The 17,635-nt window shown below is 45.0% G+C and overlaps 1 protein-coding gene and 1 long non-coding RNA gene across 3 annotated transcripts in view; one reads left to right on the forward strand and one right to left on the reverse strand.

The window, feature by feature from the left end:
• The window catches only part of LOC146789882 (uncharacterized), a 210,644-nt gene that overhangs the window by 106,919 nt on the left and 86,090 nt on the right, over nt 1-17,635 (reverse strand). The window lies entirely within an intron of this gene.
• Nucleotides 1-17,635, forward strand: part of LOC146789884 (uncharacterized) — a 37,436-nt gene that overhangs the window by 4,098 nt on the left and 15,703 nt on the right. The window lies entirely within an intron of this gene.

A 17,635-nucleotide genomic window follows, 5' to 3' on the forward strand; every position in this document is an offset into this window, starting at 1 on the left:
CACTGAAAAAAACCATAGGTTTCACACACGTTATAGTTAGGAATTAGCATTTAAAAAACCTTGCAAATTCACTGAAAAAACCATAGGTTTCACACATTTTATAGTTAGCTGGACATTTCCCTCGTAAAAAACCATTGAAATTCCCCCGTTATAGTTAGCGCAGGCAACTATAACTCACGCGACCGCAATCCTCTTCTGATGACGTCAGATATTACATCACTGATTACATATGTGTCTTTCTGAAAAATAAATATTTGTAATATATGTATAGCTAAAGATTAATGGAAGAAGACATGGGTAAATAGGTGTCTAAATACAGTGATGTAATATCTGACGTCATCAGAAGAGGATTGCGGTCGCGTGAGTTATAGTTGCCTGCGCTAACTATAACGGGGGAATTTCAATGGTTTTTTACGAGGGAAATGTCCAGCTAACTATAACATGTGTGAAACCTATGGTTTTTTCAGTGAATATATATATATATATATATATATATATATATATATATACATATATACACACACATATATACACACACATATACACACACATTATATATATATATATACACACACGCACGTGTATATATATATATACACACACATATACACACACACACACACACATATATACACAAACACACATATATACATATATATAATAAAACATAAAAATATGTAATTCAATTTAAAAAACAAACATTAAACTTTTGTTAATAAAGTTAGGAAAACTGTATTTATTCCTTTTATACAAACCAAACTTAAAATACAAAAACATTAGAAATCCTTAACTGATAGTTATACCTTAAATTAAAAATGTATGCACCACATTTACATTAATATAAATGTATGCATTCTTTAGCTACATAAAACATTTTTTATTTCTAAGCTTATACCGTTAATTTATAATTTAAGCAGCACCTTTAAATTCGTATAACTCGAGCAACTCCATACACAGTGTATTCAACTCGTTAGCCACACTACATTAACTATAACTTGCGCCTTTTCCATGCACTGCTTATACCATTTATCATTATCTCACTTACATAATGTAAAACAATAGTATTTACAAAAACAATTATAACATTGCAAATCAAATCTTTTGTGAGAACAAAGTGCATGTTAGAGTGGTAATGACAATGATCTCATTTTAGATGTCATCAGTGATGTGAGGTCACGAAGTCCCCCTCCCGAGCCTCAATAGACCCGAGGACCCTATCCCCTGGGGCTGAATTACATTATTAAAGGGATGAGGGTGTACAGCACCCCTCCCAAAGCCTTATTAGGCCCGGGGATCCCGAGGCCAAATGCAATATAAAAGGGGAGGGGGTGTAGAACCTCTAATACACCCACTCACATATCCATTCACAGACCCATACAAGTACTCACACACCCACTCTCTGATCCATAAAGCCACTCAGACAACCACTAATGCAACCAGACAACCACTCATGCACCCACTCACTAATACAGCCACTCACACATCCAGTCATACAGACACTTACACACCCACTCATACAGCCTATTATATATCGAGTCAGTCACCCATGCACCTACACACACACCTACTCACTAACCCATAGAACCACTTACTTACCCAGCCACTCACACACCCACTCACTTACTCATACATATACTAACACATGTACTCACTCACACAAGCACAGACCCATAAAGCAACTCTCACATGTACTCACCAACCCATAAAGTCACTCACACACTCACCCATACATCACTTAGGCACCCACTTAGTCACCCATACAGCCCCTCATACAACCCATCACTCACCAATACAGCCTTCCATACACCCACACAGAACCTCTCATACACCCACTCCCACACAACCACACACACCTATTCACAGACCCATACAAGTACTCACACACCCACTCACTGATCCATAGAGCCAGAGCTGTGTGAGTGGCCGTATGGGTATGTGAGTGGGTGTGTGAGTAGCTGTATAGGTCTATGACTGGGTGTGCGAGTGGCTGTATGGGTCTTTGAGTGGGTGCATTAGTAGCTGTGTGGGTGTGTGATCAGTTGTGAAAATGGCTGCATAGGTCCGTGAGTGGGTCTGTGAGTGTCTGAGTAGGACTGTGAGTTGCTGCATGACTGTCTGAGTGGGTGCATAGGTGTCTGAGTGGGTGCATGAGTGAGTGTCTGAGTGGGTCTGTGAGTGGGTGAGTGTGCGAGTGCCTGAGTGGGTAAGAGAGTGTCTGAGTGGGTTTGCAAGTGCCTCCATGAGTGTGTGTCAGTCTGTGAGTGGGTCTGTGACTGGGTGCATGAGTCTGTGACTGGGTCTGCGAGTGGGTGCATGAGTCTGTGACTGGGTCTGCGAGTGGGTGCATTAGCCTCCGAGTGGGTGGGTGCATGAGTGTCAGACTGGATCTGTGAGTGCATTGAAACAAAAGGGAAGGTGCACCAGCAAAAAGTCCGAGTCCAAAGTGAAGTCCTTTTAAATTTCCTTTATTCTTGTGATATAAAAAGTGTGGTAAAAGCTCAGCCAACGCGTTTCGTTCTAAAACATAAGAACTTCTTCAGGGCAAATTGAAGTACTTCTAGCAATCATCATAAGTCATGGAGTATAAATGATTCCATATATATTCCTATGGTAAGTTCTTAGTAAGATAATCAAATATAACGGTGACAATCATCAAGTATTAATCAAACTCAACGACGATATATCAAATAACCAAAATTTCTCATAGTATCACTCCATGATAAATGGGACAACCCATGTTACAGAATCCAAAAATCTACAGATTCCCGCAACTCCAACCAACAGCACGATCGGTAATAGTATAGCCGCCTTGGATCTGTGAGTGCGCAAGTCTCTGAGTGGGTGCGTGAGCTTTTGAGTGGGGCTGTGAGTGAGTGCATGAGAATATGACTTAGTCTGTGAGTGTGTGTGTAACTGTCTCAATGAGTGGGCACATGATTCTCTGAATGGGTCTGTGAATGGGTGCGTGAGTGTCTGAGTAGGTCTGTGAGTGGGTTTTAGAATGTTTCTATATGTGTAAGCGTGGATATGAGAGTGCCTGTATGGGTACACCAGAGAGCTGCAAGAGTGTCTCTATGACAGTAAGAGAGGGTGTAAAAGTATTATTTTTTTAAAGGCATGCCAGCTCCACGGTGCTACATGGGGGGGGGCCTTGCTTTGCCCAGTGATAGGTCTGCGGCTCTCATGAGTGGGGGTAAAATTGTTTTTAAGTATTTTTCACTAGAGTACACATGCTTGCCTTTCATTTTAAACATACACAAGGGGTCATTGAACGTCTCATCTGGACCAATTCCCCGAGATTTATAATGGAAGCCGCAACTTTTCTCTCAGGTTGCGGCCAGCCAATCAGGGTCCTGCCATGGCATGTGAACCCAAGGATCCTTTGCAGGTGGGTCCACGCCCCTAGATATACACTTTTTTTTATTTCGGTTATTATCTTTAAAACTACTGAATGGATATAAACCAAATCACACAAAAACACCATTCTGGAACAAGAGCAAGCTCTCTGACAAATTTGGTGTAATTCGGTTCAGCAGTTTTTGCGTTATCACTGTTTAATTTTCCTATGGGAATTAACACGGGGAAACACGTTTTGGGGCCCCCCTTTTTCTCAGCCCTCGGTTGACGGATCACACTGAAACTTTCAAGACAGCAGCTGGAGTGAGCGTCATTTTTGTAAAACAAATTTCATAAAGAGTCATCAAAACAGCGCCAAAGATATTAGCAAAACAACAAACGCCAGGTCTTCTAACTATAACTGCTTACTGGCGATCATCAGTAGATAATATATATATATCACTCGCTCAAACGCAAAATGTAGATAAGGACGCCAGCATTCGAAGGTTTCAGTTTAAGCACCTTCATTGAAGTCGCCAATAAACGCATTTCGACCTGTTACAGTTTTGATCACAGCAAGGAGCCGCCAACTTGGTTGCAATATTTACATGCTCAAAGTGCAGCACAGCAAAATAGACATAGCAAAAATACATTAAACATGATTTTTAACCCGTTCTGAAAAGTCAATACAACTGAATTTAAAGCACTATAAATTCATAGTTTGGCACGAGGACTGGGGTACATAAAACCCACGTTAGGAAAATCACATGATGATACATTCATTATAGTGCTATCTATATTTTTCAAAGCGATGTTGCATCCAAATAACTTTGCACTTTTTAAATCGATAACAGCTCATTCTGTAGAAAACGTAGCTGGAGAATAATAAAGCACAATTTAAACAGTGTACTACGGATGATGAATGAAACGTTGCTGGGCATTAACATATTTACAGTGTGCAAAAGTGGCTCCAGTGCATTTTGAACTCAATGATTTAAATCACAAAGTAGAATCACAAATGTACAGTATTAAACTAAACGAGAAAGTGGTGAATTGCTGTTGAGGAAAGGATAATGTTACTTACCCAGTAAGCATCTGTTCGTGGCATGTAGAGCTGTAGATTCACATGCTTTGCATACTCCTTCCATCTAGTGTTGGGTCTGGATGTTTGCAAGTTGTTTTTCTTCAAAGAAGTCTTTCCTAGTCACGAGGTAAGGTCACTTTCGGTGATAGTGAGCATAGGCATCAACTCCATTGTTCGATTGTTTTTCCGCAAGAGGGTGAGAATGGAGTGGGCTAAGTTCAGTATAGAGATGCCCATGCGTATAAACGTATAATGAAGAACTGCAACAATTACAGGTACCCGGGGAGGCGGGTGGGCGCATGTGAAACTACAGCTCTACATGCCAAGAACAGATGCTTGCTGGGTAAGTAACATTATCCGTTCGAGGCATGTGTGCTGTAGATACACATGCTTTGCATAGACTAAAAAGCAGTATACTCCCAAAGCGGTGGCTAACCTATAGATGTTGCAGTTGTTTGGAACAGTGTTTTAAGTACTGCTAGGCCTACATTAGCCTATTGACATTCCAACACATCTACACAATAGTGTTTGGTAAATGTATGTGGTGTAGACCATGTAGCTGCCTTACATATGTCAGCTAGCGGAATGTTACATAAAAAGACCACAGAGGCCCCTATTTTGCAAGTGGAATGCGCTATAAGGGGGTATGGTCAAAGTTCTTTAGTTTTAGCGTAGCATGTTTGAATGCATTCAATAATCCATCTGGTAATCCCAGATTTAGAGATATGATTGTCTTTGTGAGGTGGAGCAAATGCAACTAACAGTTGGTTTGTTTTGCGAAAGTCTTTTGTCCTATCTATATAGTACAGTAAAGCTCCTTTAACGTCAAGTGTGTGTAGAGCACGTTCTGCTACAGAATCAGGCTGAGGAAAGAAAACTGGTAACACAACCGATTGGTCCATATGAAAAGCAGAAACTACTTTGGGAAGGAATTTAGGGTTGGTGCGTAGAACTATCCTGTCTTTGTGTAGCTGAAAGAAGGGTACTTCTAAAGTTAATGCCTGTAGCTCACCAACTCTCCTTAGTGATGTCATGACAATGAGGAAAGCAACTTTCCATGAGAAGAATTGCAAAGGGCACTTGTGAAATGGTTCAAAAGGTGGCCCCATGAGCCTTGTGAGAACGATGTTGAGGTTCGACACTGGGGCAGGAGGAATCCGTGGTGGTATTACTCTTTTTAAGCTACAAACGGGTATGCAGTTCCTAAAGGGGACAAGAGAAGGACAGGTCTTTCTTTGTGATGTCCTCATACTCCCCGAAGGATGTAATGCTTCATCATTGGGCTCAGCTCCTCGTCGGGCCGGCGCTGCAATGCCCGACGGGCTCCCGTAAACAGGGCTCTTTGACGGAGATCTTTTGAAGAAGCCATGGGGTGCGTGCGGGTAAGAGGGCAAGGATATTGTAGTGCACAGGTAGTGGGCATTAACATAAGTCTGGAGCAGTCCTGTTCAGAAATAATTTTAATGGTTCAGGTAGTTCCAGCTTAGTTAAGAAATATGTGGACGCCCTACGTGGGTGCAATGTTCCTAGAGGGCTATCGCTATGTGATGGGTCAACATGTTTCGTGCCCTTATTGCTCCTAACGAATCGTGTGGCACTTCATCAGGACCTAAGTGAGTGGATGGTGCACTACTAGAAGTCTGGTTCCCTAAGTGTAGTATGGTAAACAGACACAATAGAGTGGAGCCCTAGTAGACCTATACTGAGCAGTTGGAGACCTGTAGAGGGAGGCAAGGGGAGAAACAAACAACAGCAATGGAGGTTAAAACCTGAATGAACAGGGGGTATCTCTTTTGAGTATAATACCTAACACCTGGTTAAGTAGGGGTGGGTCCTAAGCATGCACGGATAGTGGTACTTGATAGCATGCGAGTGCTTGTATAGTGGAGGCATAGTCGCATTGTGCCGCTCACAAACACCAATGGTTACGGTGATAATGTCCCTACTGGTGAACGGTGCTGGCCACTTAGATTGTACGTCGTGTAATTAGGGTGCATACTCGGTGGCGATCAGGATATAGAGCCATAGACGCATGCTCAGTTAGAGGCTCATGAGTTATTTGATGTTTTAAATTGGTGCATAATTGAGCAGTGGAACCCACTACAGACAACGTGCGATTCGTCGTTGGATTCATGTACATGCCATGCCGCAGACCTTACTCCTTTGTGTATTTTGGGCAGAGTGTAGAAATAGGGTAGTCTAGGGTTGTTGTTGGTTAGAATCCACCTCGTGTTTTGTAATCCAACCCTGGTTGCAGAGACCATAGAGTTGATACGGGTGATGAGGCGTGCTGTGGGGTCTTCAGTGAGGGGTGTGTAATAGCGCTCATTCCGTAGTTGGCGTAGGCATTCGTTTCTGTAATCGGTAGTAGCCATGATCACGATTGCTCTCCCTGTGTCAGCCTCCTTAATAGTGATTGTGGGATCGTTGGCCAGGAGTTTGATAGCCTCAGATTCCGTTTTGGACGTGTTCATGAAGGCAGTGTTAGTCCGTTTTTCTGCGACCTCTATCAGGACAGCTTTCTCAAAAGTCAGGATCTCCGGGGGGACCATACTAGAGGTCGGGGTAAAGGTGGAAGGTTTACGTAGTCCTGTGTCGTCAGGTATGGGTGCTGGTTGGTTGCCGAAGTAAGCTTCTACCTGAAAAGACTCTGGAGTTCGCAGTTGGTGCGGAAGTTGTCGATGCTGGGTGTGGGTGCAAAACCCAACCCGCGTTTGAGTACGGTGGTTTTTGTAGGGGTCAGTTGTCTCTCAGAGAGATTCACAATTAATTTTTCTTCTCCAGATGGCTCCTCAGTTCCATTTGCATTTGTTGGGTTTGATCCTGCCATCGCACCCGTTTCTGTTGTGTCCCTCTTCTTTTTCTGCCTCGCACTCTGCCTAAAAAAGGTTGTGGTTGGAAGGGGGCGAAAAGAGGTTGGGGACCATGCTGGTATTGAGGTTGGGGACCATGCTGGTATTGAGGGTACTGCCACATCTGTTGGCCGTGAAAGGGCGGTGGTCCCTGATAGGCTGGTGGTCCATATCCATACATCAAGTTGCGTTGTTGTTGGTTGGTACCCCGGGTCTCAGTGCTCAAATTACTGCTGGAGGAGTAGGTGCGTCTGCATGAGCTGGAACTTTCATCAGACGTGGGTGCACCAAGCTGAGGTTGTCACCAAACATCTCTGCCAATAAGTGTGCAACGCATGTGTATGCAGTATACATATAGATCATTTTTAAGAATGTCTAAACCCTTCGAACCATCACGAACCTATGAAATGTGTATTTTTAACCGAGTGTTCTTTTAACAGAGTGTATGCCTCCTGTGTACCAGACCTTTTACTCACAAGGTTCGCTACTTAGTATACAATTGAGCTCAAAGACTTACTATGGCTTCCCTAGCATCACCTCTAGGTCACGAGTGTGTCGAGTATGTGTTGCTAACCGAACGTATATCATTGTCGTGTTCGGTTTCCACAACGATTGACAATTAGCGTGCACATGAGCATTATGTCGAACTGGGACTTCCTCAGCTTCCTCAGTATGCCACACGTGTGTCTTAGTATGACTGTGCAGCATCTTTAAGCGTGTGAAACTCTGCGAGCCAGGACTCTCTGGCTAGCACACTACCAATTAAACAGTTACCAATGGTTTTCTAACCGAGTGTGTGGGACCGCCTTCATTTGCACGGTCTGCGGCATGGCATGTACATGAATCCAACGACGAATCGCCCGTTGTCTGTATAGTGGGTTCCACTATTCAATTATAAACCAATTTAAAACATCAAATAACTCACGAGCCTCTAACAGAGCATGCGTCTCTAGGGCTCTATATCCAGACCGCCACCGAGTATGCACCCTAACTACACGTACACTCTAAGTGGCCAGCACCGTTCACCACTAGGGACATTATCACCGTAACCATTGGTGTTTGGGAGCGGCACAATGCGACTATGCCTCCACTATACAAGCACTCACATGCTATCAAGTACCACTATCCGTGCATTCTTAGGACCCACCACTACTTAGCCAGGTGTTAGGTCTTATACTCAAAAGAGATACCCCCTGTTCATTCAGGTTTTAACCTCCATTGTTGTTGTTTGTTTCTCCCCTTGCCTCCCCCTACAGGTCTCCAACTGTCCAGTATAGGTCTACTAGGGCTCCACTCTATTGTGTCTGGTTACCATACTACACTTAGGGAACCAGACCTCAAGTAGTGCACCAACCATCCACTCACTTAGGTCCTGATGAAGTGCCACATGACTCGTTAGGAGCAATAAGGGCAAGAAACATGTCGACCCATCACATAGCGATAGTCCTCTAGGAACACTGCATCCACGTAGGGCGTCCACATATTTCTTAACTAAGCTGGAACTACCTGAACCATTAAAATTATTTCTGAACAGGACTGCTCCAGACTTATTTTAATACCCACTACCTGTGCACTACAATATCCTTGCCCTCTTACCCACACGCACCCCACGGCTTCTTCAAAAGATCTCTGTCAAACAGCCCTGTTTGCAGCGCCGGCCCGACGAGGAGCAGAGCCCAATGATGAAGCAGGATATCCTTCGGGGTGTGTGAGGGCATCACGAAGAAAGACCTGTCCTTCCCTTGTCCCCTCTAGGAACCCGTTTGTAGCTCAGGTAACTAGGAGCCTCATGTGCAGGACCTGTTTAAATAACGGCTCCCGCCCCCCCCCCCCCTCCCCTCTCTTTGACATTACTCTTTTTAAGCCATCAATGAAAGCTCTAATTACTGGAACTCTGAATAGTGACAGATGATCCCTATTTTGTAAGTAGGCAACTACTGCTGCAAGGTGCAAACGAATAGACGTATAAACCAGTCCTGTTTGCTGTTAATGTAAAAGGTAACGGATAATGTTTTGTATGGAAGCATCTAAAGGATTAATTTTGTTGTTATTACAGCATACAACAAATCTTTTCCATTTTGCTGCATAGTAAGCTCTGGTGGTAGACCTTCTTGCCCGATTCAGGATATTCATACAGTCTGGCGGTACATTTAAATAACCAAACTCTGACTTCAGGAGCCAGATCGCAAAATTCAGTTCTTTGGGATTTGGATGTCTGATTGCTCCATGGTCTGTGTGAGGAGACTGGAGGTGAGGTGCAGCTTTTGATGCTGCCAGCTACAACAGGGTGCTGTACCATGGTTGACTGGCCATGTGGGAGCTACTAGAATTAGTGTGAGGGATGTTTGCCTGAGTTTCCGAACCACACACGGAATGAGCGAGAGAGGCAGAAAAGCGTAGGCAAATATCCCTGACCAGTTCATCCATAGGGCATTGCCCTTTGAGAGCGGGTGTGGGAACCTCGAGCCGAAGTTTGGGCATTTTGCGTTTTCGGCTGTCCAAACAGGTCTATTTGTGGAAAACCCCATTGTTGAAAGTATGGAAGGAGAACCTGGGGATGAAGTTCCCACTCGTGAATTTGCTGCTTCCTACTGCTGAGGAGATCGGGAATTTGATTGTTTACTCCTGAGAGTTGTCCTGCCAGAAGATAGATCTTGTGATGGATTGCCCAATTCCAAATGGCTTGAGCGAGGATTGACAGTTTGAGAGTGTGTCTCTACCTGCTTTTTCACATAATACATTGCTGTCATGTTGTCTGTTCAGACTAGGACAGTCTTGGCAATGAGATGAGTTTGAGAGTTTGAAATGCTTTAAGTGCTAGAAAAACAGCTAAAAGCACCAGGTAGTTGATGTGGAGAGTCTTGCGCTTGTTGCTCCACAGGCCTTGTTTTGTGTAATCTTTGAGATGAGCTCCCCAACCTGTCAAAGATGCGTCTGCTGTGAGCACGACCTGTGGAATAGGGTTGATGAAAGGCCAGCCTGCTGATACGTTTTGTGGGTTCCACCTCTGCAGAGAGCGATGGGTACTGCCATCTACCAACAATAGATCAGTTAATAGACCCTGTGATTGATTCCACTGATGTGCTAAGCACTCTTGTAGTGGGCGCATGTGAAGCCTTGCATGGCGTACAATAGCTATGCAAGACACCATCATTCTTAGCAGTTGCATGAACACCCTGGCCGGTAAAGCTTGGTTGGGTTGAAATTGTGGAATAATAGCTTGAATATTGTGTATTCTGGCTATATTGGGAGAGGCTCGAGCTTTGACTGTGTCTAGACTGGCTCTTAGATAAGACTGCATCTGGGACGGATGCAGGTCAGATTTTTGTGCATGGACGGTGAAGCCTAGATGATGAAGTAGATCTATTGTGATCTGTGTGTGCTGTAGACGGTTCTAGTGAGTGCTGACTTTGATAAGCCAGTTGTCAAGATAGGGGAAGACGTGAATCTGCTGTCTTCTGAGATAAACTGCGACTACCGCCAGACATTCGGTAGAAACTCTGGGCGCTGTAGACACTCTGAAGGGAACCACCTTGAACTGGTAATGTTTTTTTTTTTTTTTTTGTTTTATACTGCGCAAACTAGACCCAAGAAATCGGGTATCAGAGTACTTTACATGAGCACCAGTTTTGTTACAGATAGACACATTCATTTGTTAGGCACGGGGAGATTAAGTGATTTGCCCAGAATCACAGGATGTTGTGTGTCGGTGCTGAGACACGAATCCAGTTCTCCAGCTTCAGAGTCGACAGCTCTAGCCGTAAGGCTGCATCCTCTCCCCAATGCTTGCCTGTTATCACAAATCTGAGGTATTTGCGATGAGCCCGGTGAATTGGAACATGAAAATATGCCTCTTTTAAATCTAGAGTAGACATAAAATCTGCTCTTTGTAAAAGTGGAAGTACCTGTTAAAGTGTCACCATATGAAAGTGTTCTGACAGTATATTACGGTTTAAATATCTGAGATCCAAAATAGGTCTTCGGGAACCGTCCTTTTTCGGAATGAGAAAATACAAAGAGTAATCCCCTGAACCCTGGTACTGTATTGAAACCGGCTCTGTAGCCACTTTTATTAAGAGAGACTTGACTTCTTGTTCTAGCAAGTGTACGCATTCTGGAGAAAACTTGTGAGACCGAGGTGGAATGTTTGGGGTATTGCTCGTAAGCTCCAGGCAAGAACCATGTTGGATAATTCCAATTACCTATTTGTCTGTTCTCATAGACTGCCAAATGGGGAGAAATGTTTGAAGTCTTCCCCCGTACAGGTGTGGTGTAATTGGGGGGGGAAGCGTGGGCAAGTCACTGTTTGTTGGGGGAAGGGAAGTTTCGGGTGTGTTGCTCTTATCCCTACCCTTGAAGTTGTGGCCTCAATAACCACCTCGAAAAAATCCTCTGGAGGGAGAGGAGTAGTTGTTACCTTTATAAGTTGAGGTATTTTGATCTGTGGACGAGGTTTTGGACCCTCCTCTGTATCAGGAGCGACAAAAGGAGCATCTGTTGGATGGAGCCTGGAGCGCTCCCAGAGATTTGGCCACCTCAGTGTCCTTTTTTATTCTCTCTAATGCTTGATCTACGTTAGGACCAAACAGATGTTCTTTATCAAAAGATGTGTTAATGATTGATTGTTGGACCTCTGGCTTTAACCCTGAAATCCTTAACCAAGCGTTTCTCCTGAGCAGGATGCTGGTATTAACCTCTCTAGCTGCGGTATCTGCAGCATCAAGAGCACTTCATATAGAGGATTTAGAAATGAGTTTACCTTCATTTACTAAGTCCTGTGCCTTAGCTTTATGCTCATCTGGGAGATATTATATCAATTGCTCCATCTCATCCCACTGAGCCCTGTCGTATCTGGCTAAAAGACCCTGAGTATTCGCAATGAGCCATTAATTGGCAGCTTGAGCAGCTATGCGCTTGCCAGAAGCGTCAATTAACTTGGACTCTTTATCTGGTGGAAGAGCATCGAGTGATGTCTGAGAATTCATCCGCTTATGAGCATTAGACACTACTAGGGAATCTAATGGCAACTGGTCCTCAATAAATATAGGGTCTGTAGGGAAGGCTTATATTTTTTTGTCTACTCTAGGAGTTAAGATGCGTACTCTGACTGGGTCTTTAAAAATCTCATCAGCGTGTCGTATCATGCCTTTAAGCATGGGAAGTCTTTGTGATGACCTGTGTGTGGATGCTAAAGTTTCAAACATAAAAATTTCCTCTAGTGATTCTTTGTTCAGTGCCCCCCCATGATATTGTGCAGCCCTGGCAAGGAGTTCTTGAAGGGATGCATTGTCATCTAGAGGAGATGGTTTGGCTGGGTAAAGGTCTGGATCATTATCACCCAGGGGATCAATTGTATAATCTGTCCATAGATCCATTGGGAGATGTATCCCTCCATCATTATCATGGTCATCGCAATGGGGAGATTGTGGGGAATCCTGAAGTGTAATTTGCAAGGGATTCTCAGGTGGAGAAGGAGGTGGTGGTGGTGATGGTAGATGAAAAGGACTTGTAGCCAGAGATATTTTCTTTAAAGGGATTTTGTAAGAAGTGTCCTCATCCAGAAGCTTGCATTTTTGAGGCGGCTTTGTGTGAATATGGCCGGTCTCGGGGTTAATATACAGCTTCTTTTGCTTATGATCTGGTGTTAATGGAATAATGTCCACTTTCGGATCCGATGGGGTCTCTCTCTGTTTTGGCGACAAAGTTTTCGGTGCTGGCGTCTTGGTGACGGAGGAAGCTGCCCTTTCGGCGGGGAAGGTTTTGGCTCTGAAGGGTGTTTGGTTTTCGACACGGAGGATTTCGGCTCCGGGCCAGACTTGTGTTAGGAACCGGAGGGCTTCGGTTCCGAGGAGGGCTTTTGATAGCTCAGTACCGAGCCGGAAGGCTTGACTGGCTGTTTAGGAGACGGGCCCGGAGGCGGGGCGTCGGAAACGTTGTCTCTGTGCCGATCTTGGAAGGGAAGCAGAGGTGGGGCCGAAGTTTGTGGGGGCAAGGGGCCTTCTGTACTCACGTCACCTTGTCCCTACGGCAGTTCTTAGACTTCGAGGTCTATTTTGAGCTCCGATTTTGAGTCTTGTTCGGAGAAGGTTTCCTCCTCCTCTGCCGCTGATGCATCGATGTCTTCTTGTTGGGAATCTTGGCCAAAGATGACCGGCATATCTTCGATGCTTTGACGCTGCATCTCTTGATGTCGAGCCCGACAATCGCAAAGAATTTTCTTTGATTGGAACGATCTGCAAGCGTCACAGGTTTCTTCTTTGTACTCGGGAGACAAGCACAAGTTGCACACTTTGTGTGAGTTGGTGTGCGGATACTTCACATGGCACCGAGGACAGACTTTAAACAGAGTCCGATCCATCAACAGAGAGCGGACTCAGCGCGGTTAGGCCCGAAGGGCATCCACGAAGCTTTCCGGTCGAAAAGTTGATTCCGCTGTTGAAACAATATGCAGAGAAATGGGAACGCGTACAGAAGCAATACTGTCAAGGGCAGAGAGGATTGCACGTCGAGGCGAACCCGAAGAACAGTTTCGAACCGGAGCGCAGCAATACACGACTGAACCCGATGGTGGGAAAAAACAATCTAACAATGGAGTCGATGCTCATGCGCACTATCACCGAAAGGAGGAGTCACCTTACCAGGTGAAAGACTTCTTCGAAGAAAAACAACTTGCAAATATCTGGACACAACACTAGATGGCAGAATTATGCAAAGCATGTATATCTACAGCACACATGCCTCGAACATAATATTTTGTAAAAGAAATGTAAATGAAATTATTGTTGGTTTCTTATATACATCCTCATAGAGATAACAAAAATACGGTTTGACTATTTGCTCTTTGATGTAATGAAATGATAAGTGGAGGCAACCTTAAGATGTATGCTGGGTGGGGTATAAATGTTTTTTCATGATTAATTAAATATTTCTCAATAGTAAGACTGATGCATTCTTCAATAATTTTTTGATTAAATCAATTTGAATTTGATCAAGATTGTTACTAAACATATTTTGAGAAGGTTAGTCGATTGAAAGGATCAATATTTATTAACGCTTAGTATACTAAAGCAATTTGGAGGATACTTCGATATCAAGAGACAAAGAATATTAATGTGATGTAGTATTTTTTTGTTTACAGTACCTTTAAACATATAACCCACACCTGGTCCAGAAGATGTTCTTGTAAAGTTATAAGAGTGGGACCGAAACGTTGACGTAAGGGAACCGTGTAGGGCAATTACCAAAATATTTGATAGTCGTGGTTGCAAATCTAGGAACATTGATGCACCCTTTCTGTATACAATCTTTGTTGTCCTCCAGCTCCTCCCTCCTATTTTCCCTCTGTGGCTCGGTTTTGAACCTTTTACATTTGTGATATTGTTGTGTGTTTAGGTCTTTTTAAAGAGGAGAGTTTGCTGGGGTGTAGGAGAGTAGGGTCTGCTATCCTATGGTCACCCCAAATTTTTGCTTTTTGCTTCACTGGTTTTTGACATATTGAGGCTGTGGGCCTGCTAATCGGACCCCCAGCCTGCTGTTCTCTCTACTAAATTGACACTATGCACTATAGGTTCACAACCAATTGGAATTGGATCACCCTGTGAGCCCCTGTACCAGTGTACACTAGGTACCCAGGGCATTGGTGTATCTAAGGCCTACCAGGGGCTGAAGCATGTATTGTGCCACCCCTGGCCTGGCCTAGCAATTTGACACAACTGGCTGATCACTCAGCTGGGGTAAGTTGGTGTAACCACCTCTTACTTAGGTGTAGTATACCTATACCTAACCTTAAATGGGACACCTGGTAACCTAAAAGTCACTCCTATGGCAGGCCTTAACAATCCTGAAGGCAGAGTGCTTGGTTCCATGTGAGATGGTGCTCTGGCATGAGCTGAGCCTGTCTGCAGTGGTCGGAACAACTTCCTTCTACCGTTTCCAGATATCGTCATACCATATACTCTTAAGTGAATTATGAACCTCGCGGTTAAATGCTATCTTTGGTTTGGCTTTATCAAAACATGTCGAGTAAGGTGTCATACGAATTGGAATACTAACCCCTCGGCAATTCTGGTGACGGGGTTAGCATTCCACCCTTCTAGAGGGACACGACATGTACAGTACCTGAAACCCGGGTAAAATCAGACATAGCCTCAGCTCCACAAAATGGATGCTGCCACCACAGACACAAGTCTGCCCTCCTGCTGCTGGGAGTCCTTCCAGCTTGGGAGACGTGGACAAAGGGTTTCCTGCCAGGGGAGGTGCGTGCACCACCCCAGACAGGATTTTGTGTATTGGTCAGGTAGGGCTTGAATAGAATCAGACATGCCTGAGGCTCACAAGGAGCCTCGATGCATATGCCAGTTCAAACCGGTCCTGGGGCACATCAGCCCCGGACCTGGGGCGAGCTGGACAAAGGATTGGGGGTGTAACCACCCCCCTTCCTGGTCCCACCCTTAGGGAGGGACCTAGCAGGTAGTCCGGCCCCTAGAATCCGCTTAAAGGTAGGAGCTGTGTCCTAAGACTTCAGACATCCTGGAATCAACTTAACTACAAGAAGAAGACGGGAACTTCGACGCTCTGCTGCACAGAGGACAGAAGGAAATCTCCCCTATGGTCAGGGAGTGACCATCTTGCTAACGCAAGCACCAACCAGCTACTCGACGTCTGCTTTGCCGCCGCCTCCTGCCGGAGCCCGAGCCCAGAGCCCGACAAGACCTGGACCTCCAGACCTCTCACTGCCCGATCCACAGTCCCTGAAAAGAAGGAACCCGTGGAGGCACCGAGACACGTGGAGCCAGCCATCTTGAAAGACCCATGACAAGCTGCAAGCACGACAACAGAGGCTCCCTCCAAGTTGTGCTTTGGGTCCTGAGAAGCCCAACATCCGAGCAGCATCTGCACCAAAGGTGAGTCCTCCAGCATCTCCACGATCTGCGTGGGGCCCCTCTGCACTTTGCAACTCGACGTGCCTAACCGGACCCTGGCCCGTTGGCTAGTGGCCATCTTGGCGACCTAACTTGAAAACTACGACGCTGGTCTGGTTGCTCCAGACTGGCCCCTGCTGCCCTCCAAAGGAGCAGCCCCTCTGACCTTGCTGGTCGGAACCATCAGCTTTCTTCATTCTTCATGACTTCTGCTTTTGCCAAGGCTTGTTTGCTTCCTTCGAGTCGCCGACACCGCCGACAGCGAGAGCCTGCGTGGGACAGCTCGTGAACCGACTCCTGGACGTCGTCGACCTTCAGGGACCACGTGGCTGCGGAGACAAGCTACACCTCATCACCTGTTTGCACCCGACATCGCCTGGTACCTACCTGGTGCCACGCCGGTCACTGGCTAGTGACTGTGAACACTGTCCCCTCTGCTTTCAGGTCTTCTACAACTCCGATCCACTCTTGGATCCACCGCATCTCTTCTGGACCGGCCGCCTGCAGCATCTTTGTCATCAGGCTCCATTGAACAGATAGACGAAACCCGACGCACTTCGAGACCTATGCACCCGCTTCCTGTCGGTGAGGTAAAGCTGGCACTCCGGTGCCCAAGTGTAGAGAAACATCTCTAGTGTCTGTGTTTTAAGTCTTAAGTTCGTAGTCCATCCAGAAGACCCTTCTAGCAGTAACTTTTGAACTTTTACGCACCCATTGAAAACCTATGGGAGCCCGCGTGTAACTTTCCTCACTGCACACGCGACCCGTGGACCTCCTGGCCACTAACTGAAGTAAGCTCCTTGTAGGCCCAGCGATTCTAGAGGCCCTAGGCCTTTTCCCTTTCCTGTTCGTGGTACTTATACCACTATTTTAGTATATGGTTTGATCGGCCACCAGGGCCTATCCATATAAAGTGCAACTTCTGTATATTGTAATACTTTCTTGTTTAACGATTTGTGCTCCTGTGCTCATAAAGAGTCTAGGGGATACTTTGAGTAATAAATACATATATATTTTGAATATATATCTGTGTGGTGTCCTTTCATTGGTATAAAGGGGGGTTACATATGGAAAAACGGCCTGCTTGACACGCTTTAACGAGTTTAGCCTCAAAGACTGCTTAGCCTACGCTACCACTAGGGCAGCTAGTCCGAAAAGGTTGACTTACAACCACACCATAAGGGTTGCTTGGCATGGTACAAGGTGGTCACTTTAACTAGTGAACATCATATACCAGGCCAACTTCTCACATGGGGTTTTTGCAACTTATCTTGGGTACAAATAGAACCATTTGTAGATTTAGAAAATAATGTAACTATGGATTATATTGAATACATTTTGGGGAATATTGATGTTGCTCTTTCCTACTATTCTTACATTCCCTTCTGATAGTGGGATTGTTTAACCCTTATATAAAATTATGTAATGTCTAGGGGACACGT

Source organism: Triturus cristatus, chromosome 10 (genome assembly GCF_964204655.1).
Source record: "Triturus cristatus chromosome 10, aTriCri1.1, whole genome shotgun sequence".
Lineage (NCBI taxonomy): Eukaryota > Metazoa > Chordata > Amphibia > Caudata > Salamandridae > Triturus > Triturus cristatus.